At 41.7% G+C, this 16,592-nt stretch overlaps 1 protein-coding gene across 4 annotated transcripts in view; it reads left to right on the top strand.

Annotated features, from left to right (window-relative positions):
• The window catches only part of CMIP (c-Maf inducing protein), a 137,809-nt gene that overhangs the window by 35,534 nt on the left and 85,683 nt on the right, over positions 1-16,592 (top strand). The window lies entirely within an intron of this gene.

The following is a 16,592-nucleotide window of genomic DNA, read 5'->3' as shown; positions in this document are numbered from 1 at the left end:
TCTCAGATTTGTCCCTCTGCCATCCAAATCCCAACTACTTCTTGGGACTGGTGCTCACTGAGCAGTGTGGTTTTCTCTTAAATTAGCCTTCTGTACGAGCGATGCTCACACAGCGGAATTGGGTCCTGAAAAGCTCCAACCTTGGTGATTGCTTTTAACTCCAGCTCATACTCCTCAGGTGTTTAAGGGTCTATAACAGACAAACATTCATTATTTCCAGTTTGATTTAATTTTAGATGAACCAGAAATGAAGTATGAGTTCAATGAAAAAGAACGCTAGAGGGGTGAAGAAAGAGTTGTTGAGATGCATGAGGAAAAACAATGTTGTATCAAGTCCTCAATACATAAGAAGAATTAGTCATGGTTCCTCAAAAATAGGCAGTGACTCTGTTCACCTTTCTAATTAATCAGTTTTAGGTTAATTGGTTATTAATTCTGCTTGAACATGAAACCTTTGAGTGGGTGTTTACTTTTGGTCACTTGCAGTTGATCTCTTAGGATACAAGTAATGTTTGCATGTCTTATGATAATAACTTTGTGTGTTTAGCTCAGTGATACTTTAGGAATTTTTGATTTGCAGCTGACCCTGTATGTAGTCTTCAGAATGGTATTTATTTTCTCTTTCCACCTTCATTTCTTTTCCTGTAAAGCAGTATTAATCTTTAACTCTTTACACAATAGATTATAAAAGTATTAATCATCTAATGTTCTTGCAGTGGGCTTGTCTTCAGTGCAGTCGTCAGTTAAATGAGTACACTCATGTCGTAGCACTTGGATGGAGAAAGGAGTGACTGCGGTGTGAGACATCAGGAGCTGTGCGAGGGAACTGGGTGAGCAGAGAGGCTGGCTCAGCAGGAAGTGGTTGATGAGTTACTAGTGTTACAGGGTGAACACGAAACTTGAGTTACAGTTTGAGCTTGCGAATATGATAAAGAAAAGTCTTTACAGGTGGAACTGTAGCATTATTTATTTTTACTCCATAGAACTTGGCTTGTCCCTTGTTCAAAAAGAGAGTCCTATCCTGAAATGTAATAATGCAGTCAGCTGTTCCTAAGTTAATTTCAAGGAGGAAGAGGCAATTAAAAAAAAAAAGCAGCAATTAATAATTTGTATTAAAACCAGCTTCTCTTGGTCAATATTGACATATTCATTTGAAACTTGCTACTCCAAACAATCAGCCCCAAGCTGGGAGCAGAAATATAAAAGGAAAATGGTCACTTTCCATGTGCTGTCTAAACTCTTTTAATACCTGTGGCCTGTTCCTTTGACGACATGGTACACAATTTCTAGGTTGTGCCAGGGTTATTGTAGTTCTGGCCTTGAAGATGGTTGTACTGCAGGAGGAGGAATAAGGACCTTACAACTGGAGTATGATAAAAGTCTGCTGAAACCTGAAAATGTACTTTTTGGACCTTGATTGTTATTACCTACTTTTTTTTTTTAAATTTTATTTTTATTTTAATGTAGTTTAAGGGATTTTGTAGTGGAACTGATCATGTGGTATTTCTTTCTCTTCAGAGGAGCCAGGAGTTGCTAGAGGCTGGAAAAGTATTATAGGGGAAATGACTGTGTTTCCCTAATCTTAGAATCTGCACTAGAGATACATTGATGGACAGTGCTGGAGGAAGAGGATGAGATGGATGTTTGAGCTCATCAGTAGGGCTTATGTTCCTCCTCTGCCAGGGATTAATGGGGGGCAATTCTAGCAGTGGATGCTGGGAAAGATGTCATCTAAAAAAAGAGTATTTAGCTTGGTCAGGTTATTCCTGTGGACTGAGGAAGACTGGGTTTTGAGTCTCTGCTCTGAGGACATTTCTACATAGGTAAGTTATTGCAAGGTAAGCAGCGGTGAGAAAGTACAGTTAATTAGCTCCTCCTGCATGATCTCATTTGTGCACTAATAAGAACTTTATAAAAGGCAGGAAATTGAACAGAACAAAGCTTGAACCTTTATCTCCATGTTTTCACCCGAAAACCCTGGCTTTACAGCTGTGCAGGGCTTGCTTCTGTTCTTTTCATCAGGGTCTGAGAGAGGGAAACCTAGATTGCATATTTGTTTGCTTTTCTTTTTATCTTACTTTATTTATTGGGAACACGAAAAGGTTGCCACAGAATAGTTTGAAAATGAGAAGTGGGATTTTTTGCAGTGAAAATAATATTGCTTCTACCTCTGAATTAACATTTCTTGGATGAATCAAAATTCTCCTATAGGATAAGAACAAGAAACAAAAAAAAATCCTTAGATGAGTGCTGTGGTTGTACAGAAAGGAGAAAGGGAATTACATGGAGGTACTGGCTCATAACTCAAAATTCAGTTTTAACTTGGAGATTCTTCTGCTAGTAAAACAGTCGCCAAACTTTTTATCCAGATGGACTCCTGACAGTAATTACTTGTACGTATGGTACAATCATTGCTACTACTCTCACAGCTATTCTTGAAGAGAGTTGAGTGTTTTTGTGTTAGATATCTATTACTGCTCCCTCTGCTTTCTAGGCATAGCAAAACACTATTTTGTGGGAGTATTGATCTCTACTGGCATTGATACTGCCTGTCTGGCTTCTAGTGCATCTCAGGATCCAGCAAAGTTGGTTGTTAGTTTTGACAACTGAATTACATCTTTTGGAATTTTTTTCTTTTTATTTATACTCTCTCCTTGTAGCTACCCAGAAGATGTTAAAGCATCGAGGGTGTAAGTGAATTAACTGATTTCACAGGAAAACTACCAGCGTGTTTTTGCATCTGTGTACCTCAGGTCACATCTGATGCAGGGTTTTGTTCTCTCTAGGAATGCCCCTTCCGCACACAGGCACCTTCTGGTGAGAGGGGACTGTGCTATGACCAGGTGGCAAAGTCCTGGACTGGTGCTGTGTGCATTATGTGAGGAGGCTGTGCACCTGGAAGTCAGGTGCTGCAGAGCTGTATCACCTCTGTCCCTTTGTGAATCTGTCCCCTTGTATTCGTGCCAACTAAAAATTCAAACAAAATGTCAGATAACCGTGGTTCCACAGAAACTCTCAATATTACTGTTGGAGGACTTAGATCAGAGGTCAAAGAACAAACTGGTGATGGAGGTTCAAATATCACTTCTTCTCGGATGCAAGACTCAGTCCAGATGTGACTGAAGGACATGAGCTGTATTGCTATGTATGTAGGGGCTGCTCTGTGGTGAAATAGGGTAGTGACCTCATCGTGACGCCTTTCACCTGCTCATATGTGTTGTTCAAGTTCACCTTTGAAACCAAGTCACTAGTCTAAATTCTGTTGTGACAACTGGAGTGCAAACAGGCTTTGTTAATCTGTGTTCAACAGGGATGCCAGACGGCTCTTTGATGTTGAAAGCGATTGTTTAACAGCTTCTCTCTTACTTTTTCAAAGTGTGGCACAAGTCAAATGCAGCAAAGTTAATAAGCAGTTCAGGAGCTGAAAAGGCCAGAGGAAGAGCCTACGTGACAAGTGTTTTAGATGGCCTCCCTGTCCAGTGTTACCAGTGGAGCTTGTCCCATGGAGAGAGTACTGACATTTTGACTTGGACTGCATGGGTGAACAGTTGGGCCAAGAGCTGCTAATGCTCTGGGACTGTGTCTAAAAGGTGGGGACATAGCAGTGTAAGCCAAAGAAAGTGAATGAAAAGCAGTAGTTAGGAAAAGAAATATTCCAGAAATTGATCTGAGCTGAGAGCTCTCTCCTTTCCTCCTCCTTCCCTGCCCTCATAGAAGAAACATAAAAGAAGGGTTTTATACAACCTTACGGCAAAATAGTTGCATGGAAAGACGGTTAAAAAAACCTGTCAGTAATTTTAAATGTATTTAATTAAATGCTGTGCTGAGTAATGTGCTGAAATTGAGCCATTTTGAGCAGAAACACAAAATACCAGAATCATACATGGACCTATAAAAAGCTGGTTGTGTTGTAGATATTCAAGAGATGCCACAACGTGGCAGTCTGTCACTTGTGCCTGCTATTGAAATTGATTGCAAAAGTTCCTTTAGATTTCATTGAACATCCTGAGGCATAAAGTTTTATGAGGATTGAGCTATCAAAACTGCTACACTCCATGCTGTTACCCATATTCTGCTTGTTATTCTCTGTCTTCCAGTAACCTACCCTTGCAGCCTGTGGGTTACAAGGTCTTTCACCACCTTGAACTTGAAACGTTATATTTCAGCTAATTTTACAGCTGAGGCCAAAATACACAGAACTCTGCATCCATTACCAGTTTATCTTGATCACCATACACTCATTTTACTGTTTAAATTGTGCCCTCTGACAGCCCTTTATACATGTGACTGAAGTCTGACTTACATGCATGTAAGTGCTGCCACTGAAGTCAAGAAGAACATCCCTTTTAATAACTTGGGTCCTCATTTCTTTGGGTTGATTTACCCAGCATGACCACTGGAAAGTTTTATTCTTTAGTTTCTTTACGTTGTAGGCTTGCAGTGTATATGAGATTTCTAATATTTGGGTATCATTGTAGAGGTACAGTTTTGTTCTGTTACCACATATTTAATCTTCCATTGTTGGATATAAAAATGCAAAACTGATAATTGCAAGTAGCAATTGATCTTATAGTTCAGATTTAAAATACCAGACCTTAAAATACTCTTCCTCCTTGCCCTCGTTTATCTTTCTTTTGGAAAGATACTTCTAAGTATCAGTGTCTGATTTATGCAGTGGAGAGATTACTTGTTTTAAATCCAAACACTAAAATGAGTTTATAGAGTAATGTGCCAGCAGAAATTGAAACACTGGTTTGCTGCTGGTGTGGTATTTGCAACTAATTGAATTGTGGAGACTAAGAAATGAGCAGCTCAGCTTGACTTCTTGGCACTGCAGAATTTTTACCCTGGTTAGTAATTTTGAAGACTTGCTTGCAAACAATGGTTCAATGGGTGCACTCACAAAATTGTGTGGGTAGTGATGTCTGAAAAATTTACCAGCTGCATGTTACCCAGAAGCCTAAATCTTCTGCCTCAGAAATGTGAGAAGAATGGGAATGAGAACTGAAGTGATCTATGGGTTTTGTAAGAATGCCAGTTGGGAGAAACTGAAGGAGATACTAATTTGATTTTTTGCTAACAGAAAGCTAATGGTAGAAAATGGAGTGATTGGCTGTATTTTTAATAGTTCTCTAAATCTTGACCAGTACATTATATTCTATGAAAGGGACATTTGAAATGATTTGGCTTGCCATTACGTTCTATAAATTTGAGTAAGTACACTAGCGGTTAGCTAACACAAATAAAATAGGTAATACAGGAGTATAGGCTAGTAAAAGCATTGCCAAAGGAAAAACAGAAGAAAAAGGAAAAATTGGAAGTAAACATCTTTAAAGGTACTAGGGGCTATTATCTTCAAACCTCATTAACTGCTTTCCTTTTCCCCCTATTTAGAAGTGTCTTACCTCAAAGGTAATTTGTTTCATGTTCATCCAACATTAATGGTATTCATTTTTAATTAATTTAACAGTAGCATTGTCCATCTGTCAGTGCAAACCTAATCTGTTAAACAGATAAAATCAACATGTCTACAAGTTCATTGTAGGTCGGCAGGCAACAGTTGCGTATATGCATTCAGGGTTCTCTATTAAATAATGCAAAGACTTTTATACAAATACACAAGTGCAGAGACTTTTGAAACCGAATGTGCCTCGATGTGCTAATACAGAATGGCAGATAAAGTGTCCTAGCTCATGGTTCGAGCATACCTAAAGCTGGTAATCTTCTTGGCCAAAATCTGGAGTTAGTCTTTTACACAAATGTCCAGTTTTTCAGTAGAGTGGAGCCCTTAGGAGATGCTGATGAAGAATGCTACAGAATGCTCAATATTTCTCATATTTGGCCTCTAATTCAACATCCTTACTTGGAAACCCCATCTCCTCCATGTGCACCACCCCCTGAGTTTGGATTACAAAAGGCATTTTGAATGGAAACAATTGCTGGATGTGCTTTGCTTTTGCACTTTTTAAAGTTGGCTGTGTAGTTGTGAATAGAGGAGCATGTATATGTATCTCCGAGAACACTGAACTTTTAATGAAAATGTTACTTGTGCTACTGGAGTTTGAGAACTGCTCTCTCTTAAAATAGTTTGAAGTAAGACAAGTGTTTTAAAACTATTCCAGTTTCCTGTTTGGATGCTAAAATGTGCTTTTGAAAAACAGTTAAATTTAACACTGTGTTTTTGGTTTGGACAGAGATAAGCATCAGCAGCATAAGGAGAGCAGTTTCCTTTGCTACACTTGAAACAGTGTCTAAATGGTCTTTATGAAATACCAGGTAGTGTGTCTGTTTTGTACACAGGTACCTGACTGGTGGGAGCCAGAGCAGTGCTGTCTCTAAAAAGTGGGCAGACAGGGGCTTAGATCCCTCAGGAATTTTAACTTTTGCAATAACCTGCTCCAACAGCAGTTTAAAGCAGGCTCTTGCATCTCGCCACGCTGCTCCAGGTTTGAACTGTGTTGACTAACCCAGTGATACTTGGATGGAGAGTTTGCTCATCTTTATCACTTGAGTAGCAGAGGTCCTGTGTTCCCAGCTGTTGTTGGGCTTGGAAAGGATAAAACACTGAAATAGGTCATTGCTGCCTGAAATTCTTTCACAGCCAGGCCTGACTGTAGGGGAAAACAACTGCTTTTCCGCATTTTGTATGGACTCTGTGTTCTGGTTTCGGCTTTGACTTGCTTTTCATCATTTACCTAAGCAAAGCTCTTCACAGCTGTGAGAAGTAGCAGGCTGCCAGTGCTGAGTGGCGTGGGATACCCTGATGCTAATTGCTGTCTGTACTTCTGCATGTAGCTGAGCTTGCTGTGTTTGCATTTCTTCCCAGTCTTTGAATTGGGATTCTTTAAAAAAGACAAAATACTGTAGAATTGGGAAGTTACTCAATATTTTGAGTAGTGTGAATCTAAAGCTGAAATTACTCATTGACCTCACTGCATTGGATTGTTCAGTTTGGGTAAGCGGTGAAAAATTTTAGTTAACTTTCAACCAGCTTTCAATGGAAGCTGTAAAATATGAAGTTAGTTGTAATAAATGTTGCCCAAAGTACTTGTTTTAATTTGTGTCTTGTCAGAGTTGCCGGGCAATTAGTGGAAACCAGTGTGTGCATCTATCTGGACTAGGTGGCTGCCTTTTCAGTAGGTTCTGCAATGCTGCCACTAGCATTGTTGCCGTTTGGAGTTGCTAGCTGCTCAGCATTTTTGAGTGTCTGGTCCTGGACATGTAGAAATCTAGTATATATGTATTTGGCTGTTCATTCTTCTCTAAATCTGTGACCGGGGAAAATACCCCTGGTCATTCTTAACACGGGGCAAGGATGGATGCTGCAGGTCACAGCCCTTCAACTCTTTCTTGGCTAACCGGTTGAGTATGTCTTGTGAAGCCAGATGAAATGCTTGAAAATCAAGTGCTTTATGAAAAAATACTAGACTACAAATAGAAACAAATCCTCTATAGTATAAATCTGTGCAAAGAAATGAGATTGAGTTTATAAGTAAAGCAGAATCAAGTTTTAGAAAAGGAAATGTGTGAATCTAGGGGGTCTCATCTCTAGAGGAGGGTGCCGCCCTAGGAACGAGGTGTTTCTGAGCTGGTGGAAAAGGCCATTGCTGCACTGACAAAAGCTGTCAGCTGAAAAGTTGTTTCTGTGTAAGTGCTGAAGCTCCTCAGGCCTCCTGTCCGGTCATTCCCGCCCCCACACCATCCTTTGCTTGGGTGGTCCAGCTGTTAACAGGCAGCCTGGTGAGTGAGGTCAAGAAATTAATCAGTGCTGAAAAAAAAGAGAAGGGATTATTTTTGGCCTGGATCAGTTCCCTGATCCTATTTACCTTCCAGGCCCACAAATGGTTGAACTAGCCCAGTTGAGGGGACAATGGTAAAGCAGAAATGGGATGCAGGAGGAGGGAAAAGGTTAGATCACAACTCTGCCTGAGAGAAATAGCCCATTTTCACTGACTGTAGGTTAACTAAAGAACTTGAAGGCCAGAGGTTTATTTTAGGTTGTGCTGACTCATGTAAGCTATAGAAGCGTCTCTATCACATTCATTTTCCAAGCACCAAATTCTCTTTAAAAACAAAACCGATTTGATCAGCCCAGTGAATTTCAGTGCAAAACTTTTCGGCAGGGATAGGGCTTTGGTTACCTAGCATTCATCCAGTTCTGGCTGCGTTAGGACAAATTCAACCTTATGAACTTCAGTATAGATATATGTTCTTGCCATGCTGTTCCTGTAAAGATTATAGATTAACTAGTGTTCTGTGATAACTATGGTTTTATTATTGGGAATTTTTAGTACTAAAACTTTGCTTGAATTCTCCCTTAAGGAAAAAAAAAGAAAAAAAAGAACAACAAGTCTAACTGACTGAAAACCGAAGCAGGGGGGTTCTGCTCCTTGCTCTGTCACTTCTTCAGCCATTTGCCATTGGGACCCAAATAGCAAAGAAAGACGTGGAACTGGCAAGCCACCTACCAGTCTGCTCCAGAAAGGCATGACTCTTCAATTGCATGCTGAAATGCCAGGTACATTAAAATGCGCAACTCCTCCCAGCACCATCCTGCTGGGAAAGGTGTGGTGCAATCTGTGTGCATGTGAGAAGGTGTTGGTTTTGGTTTTTTTGTTTTTTTCTTTCTCTCTTCATCAGGTAATATATTAAATTTTGGAGGCAACACTGCAATTAGAGAGGATTAACTTGTTGATGTCAGATTGACTTTCAGGGTTGCTGCTTTGTCAAGCCTTAAGTTACGAAAGTAAAACGTAAAGGTGGGTCGATGACCTTGTCTCCCAGGGATCATCTCCCTGAGCTCATGTCAGGCTAAGGATTCCTCTCTGGACTGCAGAGGAGAAAAGCAGATTCTGCCAGCCTCAGTAGCTACAAATCATAGTGCCACTTGTAGATTTATCCTAAAATACCCTACACAATGCCCAAGACCAGCTGGCATGTTGTACTAGCCTTTTAGCTAAAAAGCTAAAGTTTTGGTTTTAAAATCTCAGATTTTCTTAACAAGGGTATTGCCAGACACTGCTAACTAGCTCTATTTCTTTTTCAAAAGAGGACTGTACTTCCAGTTTCTGGAGTGGTGGTAACTGTTACAGAACTAACTTCGTGGGGAGGAGTTGCTTTCCACCATTCATTGTTTGGAAACTAGTTGCTCATTGTTGCAAACTGCACTGAGAGTACCCACACTGAGACCAGCAAAGTTTCACTAATATGCAAGTCTGACACAAATAATATCATATTTGAGCTCACTGACTTGCTAACATGGACGCTGGATTGCCTTTCCAAGCCTGGTGCCATGTACCACACAAAGGTTTGGAAGTTTTAACCATGAATAGGTAAATGTTTGGCCACTAAAAGCACGTTGAGAAGGGAGATATTTCTTGTTGCCTTTCTCCAAATGGCTGTTCTGAGCCAGTTGGGAAGGATCTGCAGATGTTTATGGAGTTTGGGCCCCAAACTGACCCATATTCATCATCAGCCAGTATAAATATCTGCAGTCATGTGAAAAGAGAATGTGTGGTGGATTTCTCCCTAGTCCAGTGTCCGTGACGATGCAATGTTGTAAAGTTTAGTCCACAGAGAATTGATTTTACTTATTTTCTAAAAGTGCTCTGCTAAGGTGAAATGGTTTGCCTGGTGCCAGTAGACCTGTGGTGGGAAGAGACCTTACACGGGAACATTCAGAGAGAGACAGCTCAATTTATCTGGCTTTACTCTCACCGTCTTTCACTGAGCTGAGAAATTGGCATCTGTATTTTTTGCTTTCAGTGCCAGCATTGGCTGCCAGGAACTGCTGCCTTGCTGGGTAGGGCTCTCTGATGAGTGGAAAACCAAAGGAGCACAGAAGAGTTGTTAATTACTGCAGATAGACAAATCAGCTTCTGAAGGACCACCCATGGCCTAAGCACACTAGTAGAGATATGCTTGGGCAGGGAGTATTCTACTGTGTCTTTGAGCCTATCTAGGCGCGTGAACAAACTTTTCAGGCTTTTTTGATGCACTAGCACATATGTCTGATTCATCGCCTGGGAACTCTGGGGAAACCTTTCCCTTGAAATAAGAGCAGAAAATTTGTTTTCTGTGTTCCAGTATCTGCTGGACTATAGATGTATTCACAGTCTTTTCAGCACTGCATGAAGTTTTCAGTTTTTGAGAGAGTGAGAGAGGGAAAGAGAATGGACTTGATGTGAATGCTGCAATGTGGTGTGGCATTCTGACATTCTCATAAAATGGCTTTTGATAAAAGTCTGGGCTGATGAAGGTCACAACCTGCGTAATAGATCTCCCGGCAAACTCATGTACTGGGACTATTAAACTTCTCCATCAGCTACGTTCAAAATACCACTCTGCATCGCTTTCAGTCCAGTCCCTTCCTCCTGCTCTGCTTTCTTCATGTCACACGCCATTAACCAGTTCAGGGCAGGTGGAGATGAATTCAGCCATTGCACTGTGGGTCTGCCCATGTTTAGGGGAGGTTCTTGGATTTGCACAAAGGTTGCACATAAACAAGAAGTTACACTTTTTGGGGAATGGTACTTCTGTTTCAGCGTATGGATTATGTTCGACTCCAGCTAATACTAATGTGAACAATCTGCAAAGTACCAAGTAAAGAGTAGAGAAGATTGAAGGCCGTGAACAGAAATGCATGTTCTTTATGGTTGCTGAAGACATCATTTGCTCAAATTTGTCAGGAAGTTTGGTGATGTGTAATTTTTGTTGGTCATTAAAAGCAAGTGTTAGCGTTTTAGAAGTAGGCTTGTTTTCCAGCAAATATGATGGTAAAGTACATTTGTTGTGGGAAAAAAAAGTACTTTTATGATATTTGGGAACATACTGAATTCAGTCCTTTGAAGTACAACAAATTGTCATGAGGTGTTTTTTACAAAATTAGATCTATCTAATATTTTATTTTCACGTAACTGTCCAGTGGTGATTTTTGTAAATTGTGCTTTGTAAAGTACACTTCTGATTCAAAAGAGTGTCCATATTTATACCATTTCCACTAACTTTTATCTGGTCCCGAACGTTGACTATGAACGAAGTATATTAGAAATAAATTTGGGAAGAATTATCCACTGTTTCACACAAACCTGGGATGTGCAGCCTTCATTATGACATGCGTTACCAATACAGGAGTTGGGCGACATTTGACCATTTAGTGTATAAATAGTAATTACAAATAGAACTTGAACATCTAGTAATTTCTAACAATATTTGACTAAGAGTGATCTGTGCTTTTATGACTGTAAGGATGCAAATTGTGCTGAAGATCCTCTCTTCTTCCAGAATCCTTTGTGCCTGCATATGTGTGTGTGTGTGTGTGTGTGTATATATATATGCATGAGTACTTGGCCTTTATAAGTAGGAGAGAAAATCGCTTGCTGAGATCTAATCTTATGTTCTGGGTGTAAATATTCTTGTACTCTCACTTCCTTCATTGTTTAGCTAACAGCTGCCATCCTCTGAAAAGGGAGCACTGGAGCATGAAGAGAGATGGGAGGAGGGGGAATCTCCCATGCTGTGTGCAAATGTACCATAATTGTTTACGTTCATTTTTGGTTCGGTTGTGAGTGCAAATCTTGTAACTCTTCACATCTGTTTTGGGCATTTTTGTCCAAGGATGTGACAAAACTAATGAATAGCTCCTTTTACAGTTAAGTTTTAATAGCCTGGTTTAATTGAGGGGAAACTGATAATGCTGGAAGATAAGCTCTGAAAGCGACTGGCTGGTTGGGTGACTTTAGTTTTGGGTGACTGAGTTAAGATACTTGTGAGCTGTTTTCAGAGGAGCTACATACCTTCTTCTAAGCCTGATTGTGATGGGGATTTCGGGAGTCTGTATACTAGATGGCTAGGTCATAGAATCATAGAATGGTGTGGGTTGGAAGAGACCTTAAAGATGACCTAGTTCCAACCCCCCTGCCGTAGGCAGGGACACCTTCTGCTAGACCAGGTTGCTCAAAGCCCCATCCGACCTGGCCTTGAACACTTCCAGGGATGGGGCATCCACAGCCTCTCTGGGCAACCTGTGCCAGTGCCTCACCACCCTCACAGTGAAGGTCACCTTTACGTCCTGCTGGCTGAAATGAGCATGAATGTCTAGTCACCAAGAATTAATGGGAAATACCAAAAATGTTTGATTGCAAGAAACTTTATCATATCTCAAGTAGTATTTGATAGATCAGAGAGTGGAACATGGCTCTGTGCATTAAATACAAATGAATCTTTCTGCTTTCTTTTGAGTTTTTAATCTTTGTTTTAGAAGATTGAATGAACAAGGTAATCAATTTAACTAGCTGTTTACCCTGAGGTATTTTCTTTATTCTTCACATGCATACACTCTCTACTTCCCTTTTATCCCCCTCTTCTCCTTTTGCAGGCTAATGGTAGTTTTTCTGACCAAAGTTAATTTAGGAGTTGTGATGAGGTTTTGGTTAATTCAAGGCCTAGAAGTCTGATGTCCCGAGATGTCTGTCACACTCATTGCTCATTTGATTGTTCTTCGTCAACGCCTTGCAGTTCCTACTGGGATTTTTGACACATGGAATTTGAACTTGTTTATCTTTCGCACAGAAAACTTAGTTAACATTTCGCTAGCGGCTGACAGCAAGGACAACAACAGAAATAATCTCCAATCAACAACTTTTACAAGTTGGACAGGAAGCAACACCCATGCTGTGCATTTACTGACTAGCCCTCAGACCAGGCACGTAGCCATTTCCAATCATGCAGCAATCGATTTTTGTTAGAGGCAGCAGCGGTGCACAAGTGGGAACCCTGATATGTGTCTATGCCTCCTGGTGTGGGTCTCTCTTCCTTGTTAATTTACGGGCAGTGCTGACCTTCAGATAATTTCTCTCCTCTTGATGCTGACCTCTTAGGATGACAGTGATTTATAATGCAAGCATCACAAAAATGTAGAGGTAGACGTAAAAGTGTATCACCCATGTTTCAGTCTGAATCTTTTTTGGGGGAAGGGGTCATTTCTTAGGACAATCAGTGGGATTTGACCGTTCACCTGCAGACCTCTGCTCCGTGCACACTGCAGTGACTGTTTTCATAGGTGAGGTGGTAAAGACTCTTCCTTGGTGAGTCTTTATTTAGGTTTCTATTTATTTATTTATTTAGTTTATCTTTGCTGTGGTGCTCCTGCCTGTGGGTACTTTGTACTTTTAAAAACTGAAGCAAACACACCGTGTTAGTTACAGTAGATAAAGCAACTGTGTAAATATACAGTCACCACACTTTTGAGGCCCTTTGTTGGAACAGCCACGTTTATGAATGATTCCCGTGTTCCTCAGCAACCAGCCCTGGCGTGGGAGGTCCACCTTTTGGTTCTGCTTGCAGGCCCACCTCTGCCTTTCTGGCTCAGGCTTCCTGGCCATAGGTGGAGGAGGAGAGGTCTCTGCCCTCTGTTTTTTTTACTCCTCTCCTTTCTCAGATAAAAAGATTTCTCTGGGATAGCCTATTGGTCGCTGATCTTTGCAGATCAGAATTGGTTAGTGGGGAAACACCCCATCCTTGTGGCGTGCACCATCAAATCTGCTAGTTCAGACGTGAGTGGGGATGGTCAGAGTTGGTTCCCAGCTGTAGCTGTAGGCTGAGGTGCTGGTCCTTCCCAGTTTTGTAGTTTTGCTTTTCAGACTTGTTTTTTTGGTACAGAAGCAAAGGTCTAGCAGAGACAGGAGTCCTGGGTGTAGGCTCTGCTGTGAGGATTTGCATGAATGCAAGAAGCCCTTTTTGATGTATCCTTTTCCTTGAATTAAAATCCATGTTTATGACATCAGGTAGCTTTCTCAAGTAATTAATCAGGGTGCGACCTCAGTGTTCCTGCAAACTTCCCTGGTAGTGTACTCATGCCGTGACTCCATCCAAGTCAGTCAGTCACTGGCATAAATGACAGTATTTAACGTGTCCCCTACGTTGTCCTGCCCTGAGTCAGAAGGAGACATTAAGAGAGCGCTCGTTTGGCTGCATACGAAGCAGAGTACTGCCTTTATTGCCTGCTGACTCCTGGGACCAAGCCGCGGTGGGCTACACCGCAGGCTCCAGCACACAGAGGGAAGCTGCTGAGCTCCCATGGGACAGCGGAGACTTCTTGACGTTGGAGCTCTTTGGAGTAGCTGTCTTGCGTGGTGCTTTCGGATTGCAGCCTGGTGCCTTTTCATCTCCTCCACAAGGAATGTGTAAGTGCACCACAGTCACACACACGATAATGTGTTGGTTACCCATGTTTGCAAGAGCTGCAAATTTTTTGTTGTTGTTTCTAGTATAAATATTAACAGATGTAACCAGTGGACTCCATGGAATATCAGCAGGAAGAAGGGAGCATTTGCATTTAAAGCCCATCTGAATATATCAATACAAATAAACATTTTTACAAGAGGCAGGCCATAAACAGCGTTGGGAGAGTACTCTGTCCTTTAAAGACTCTGCTTTTTTATTTTCCTTATTTTGTTTTCTGCCAGATGCCAAACGTACAAAAGGAGGATTTCAGTGGTGGATTGTGCAGCTGGTGTATACGACTGCATCTCTAACAGGTTATTTTTCATTTCCCTGGTGCCAGCCCTTTGAGGAAAGCCTTGTTCTGTCACCTTCGTTTTAGTTTAATGTTCTTTAGAGTTTAATGGTATTGAAACAGGGAGGAGAAAAGAGGGGAGTGCAGTCTTACACAGTTACTTAACTTTTTGTGGAAGAGTAGTTACAAAGGATGTGGTTCAGTTACCTGTACGTAAGAGTGAGGGGCCATTTATATACTTAAAGGTATCTAGGACGTACACAGGTTGGCAGATGCGACAACCTGCAGTAGACCTGAGCCCTTCTGCAGAGGCCACTGGATCCTGCTGTATCCCAAATGGCACTAGACATCTAGGCTGTTGGGGAAAAACATTCTGGGAAAAGTTCTTGCAGCATCTTGGGCACCTGTGGGCAAGGCATCCTTTTAGCCTCCTTATTCATGTGCTGCGTAAGAAGAGATGACTGTTTTGGGCCTTAGCTTTCCTGTCAAAAAAGCAGGGGTGATACCATAACTTGTCAGAGTTGCTACCAGGAAAGTTTGTGTGGATCAGAAGGGAGACAGACCTTTTTCTGTTTGTTCTGGATTTATATACTCCCTGCCCCTCCAGTGAGGGGAAATTAGGTTTGCTCTGATTGTTTAAAGTGGTTGGCAGGATTTGCACCTCGTTGCAAATCATAAAATAAATTCCCTTGTGGTTATGTTGCTTCTTTTTACTTAAATGGTCTTCTGCTGCCATTTAACCAATAAATTCCAGTAACAGCTGACATAGTTGAGATAGAGGAGAAAAAAAACCGTTCACGTTTAGGGCTCCAACAGAGACTTCTACATAGCCTTTTCATTTTGAGCATATCATCTTTATGCAATTGGAGGTCGTCCAGACTAGCATTAACCCTTTGGGTAGTACAAAAGATGATGCAGTTATCTGTGTCCATTTTCCTACATTTTCACCATATCGCTAGCCTGTAAAATGTCCTTCCCTATGGTTTTGTCTGTATAACAGACAGGCAAAAGAGCTCTGGGTGAGTCTTGCTTCACAGTTTGTTCCCCTCCCCCCCCCCCCCAATAAATTCAGCCCACTGAAGTGAGTAACTTCTGGGAGGATTCACTGAGTTTTACATACTTTTCTTTGTGTTTTGCATTGTTGTCTAGAAACATAGTTTGTACCATGCTGCCAGTGGTAAGACCAGCGTTAAAAAAAAGAAAGATAGTAACATCAGTCTCTGCTCCATTTGTTGTGTCTTGTCCTTCTGCAATTTGGGGAGCCGGGGGGAGGAACAGATGGGGGGACCATTTCTTCTACAGGAGCGTGGGTGAAGCAACAGTTGCCTCTGCAAGTGGCTCCATTTCTCGGTCACCTCCTGAGCAGAAGATGCCAGTCCTTGTCATACCTTCAGCGAGCAACCAGAGCCCTTTGTAAACATACCACCTCCCTCTGTGCAAAGGTATGCAAGTGGAGGAGACCGACTGCCGACCTGAATCAAACCTCAGACCTCCCCAGCCACGCATGGCTCCTCTCGCTCCTGTCCCCTCTTCCAGGAAACCAAGGCTGCCTCTGTTTATCTGCACCCTCCTCACACACTGAAAAAGCCCCGGGCTTCAGTTTCCACTTCAAAGGCGGTGTTGGCTGCTGCATTGGAGATGGAGCCTGATAATTTTGGTTATGGGTGGCTGGTATGTTCCTACGGCTGGAATTACTGCCGGTGGAGGCGCTTCACAAGCAGCCTTGCTGAGTGATGTCATCTGCGTGCAGCGAGGGCAGAGGGCTGGAAAAAAAGTTTCCTGCACTGCTCTGCCCTTGTGGCGAGACCACCTCTAAGAAATCCCGTGCCAGTCATTTCTGGGCTTCTCCACAGATGCTCTTTGAAAAGGTGCCAGCTGCTGCCAACCGTGATGGTGGTTTTTTTGCTGTGTCTACTAGTAATTGAAATCAGGGAAACCTGTGGGATTTGATTCTATAAGAAGAGAAAGGAAGAAATGTGTATGTTGCATTATCACTGCATGCCACTGTAAAGCCAATAGCTTGTGTATGTCTTTCAGGAGAAACCATTTGGCCCAGTCTAACTGGTACGTGCAACCA

The sequence above is a fragment of the Harpia harpyja genome, chromosome 9 (genome assembly GCF_026419915.1).
Source record: "Harpia harpyja isolate bHarHar1 chromosome 9, bHarHar1 primary haplotype, whole genome shotgun sequence".
NCBI classification, from domain to species: Eukaryota; Metazoa; Chordata; class Aves; order Accipitriformes; family Accipitridae; genus Harpia; species Harpia harpyja.
This window is presented reverse-complemented; position numbering and strand designations above follow the sequence as displayed.